Source organism: Phytophthora infestans, genomic scaffold (genome assembly GCF_000142945.1).
Source record: "Phytophthora infestans T30-4 supercont1.1 genomic scaffold, whole genome shotgun sequence".
Taxonomy (NCBI): domain Eukaryota; phylum Oomycota; class Peronosporomycetes; order Peronosporales; family Peronosporaceae; genus Phytophthora; species Phytophthora infestans.
The window spans coordinates 1,916,255-1,917,739 of NW_003303758.1; positions in this window are offsets into that span (position 1 = coordinate 1,916,255).

Sequence of the window (1,485 nt, forward strand, 5' to 3'; positions counted from 1 at the left end):
TGCCGAGCCATCTGCCCAAGTTCACGGGCAAGAGGGGGGAAGACGTCCGCGAATGGCTGTTCCAGATCGAGAACGCCTGCCGCATCAACAACATTCCAGTTGAAGACACGAGCGCGCGTCTTCCTGGAATTGCCGGATCGGCAATGGAAAAGTCGGCATCCGGATGGTTCCTGCACTGGTCGTCGACAACTCGAGCGGAGGAGCACACGTGGGGGATTTTCCGTGAGCTTGTGCTCCAACACTTCGAAGCGTCAAATTACCAGTCTGTCCTGCGCGAGAAGCTTCAACGCCTCAAGCAGACAGCGGACATCGAGACCTACAACGGCGAGTATTCAGCCTTGATCTTATGAGTTATAGGAATGAGCGTGCTTGACCAAGTACTATACTACGCGAACGGTCTCAAGCCGCGCACGCGTAGCTATGTCAAGCTCGAGAACCCAGCGACCCTGAGCCACGCAATGGATCTTGCTGTCAAGTATGAGGTGACACACTTCGTCGACGAGTCGCGCGAACGTCACATTCGCCAAGACAAGCGGAAGCCATCCACTGATAACGCGCCGAGTCACGACAAGTTGTTCAAGGGAAAAACATACCGTGGTAAAGGGCGTTTCAAGGCGAAGACTAGCTCGAGACGAGCCGAAGGTCGTACCTGTTTCCACTGCAAGAAGCCTGGCCACATCAAGACCAACTGCTTTCTTTGGAAGAAGGAGCAAGAGAAGCAGGGAAACGGGCAGCCACATCAGTGAATGAGGGTCCTGTCGTGGAAGAGAGCGTAGCCGGATCAGTTAAGTTTGAGAATGTCAGCCTTAACGTTCTGAGCGAAAACCCTCTCGTCTACATGTCGCGTTCACTGTTCTTCGTAGAGGGGGAAATCATCGTTAGTGGCGCGACCATTTCGACCCAAAGGATGCTGTTGGACTGTGGAGCAACCACAATCTACGTGTCCAGACAGTGGGTCAAGAAACATCGGCTCAAGGCCACAAAGTTCATTGGTAGGAACATTCGTGTGAAACTTGGAGACAACCAGATTGTCGAGACGGAACTGGAGGTACTTCCCCTCCAAATCCTGGTGTCTGGGTTGGGCGAGGCATACAAGTGTATCGCTGTCGTCTACGCTATACCCGACGAGTTCGACTGCATCCTTGGAATCCCATTCCTTGAGGATACGCAGCCGCAGATCGACTGGAGAGGTCGATGTATCGAAGATACGCAAGTGAAGACTCTGCATTGGAAGCAAATAGGGGAAACCAGTGGAGCGATCGAGGAAGGCGGACCGGTTATTACCTCCGGGCTTCGGAGATCTGTCGAGGCGAAAGGCCTACCGGCGAAAGGACCCGATTCCTGTCGAGGTGCCGCGCTGGAAACGGATGTGAAGTCTGCGGCTGAAACTGTTTGTGACGCAACGCAGAAAGAGAGCCCAAGAGTTGTTTGCAAACAACCAGGAGACGCGTCAGCCGGCAAGGGTTCGGCGGTGAAGGCCAACTT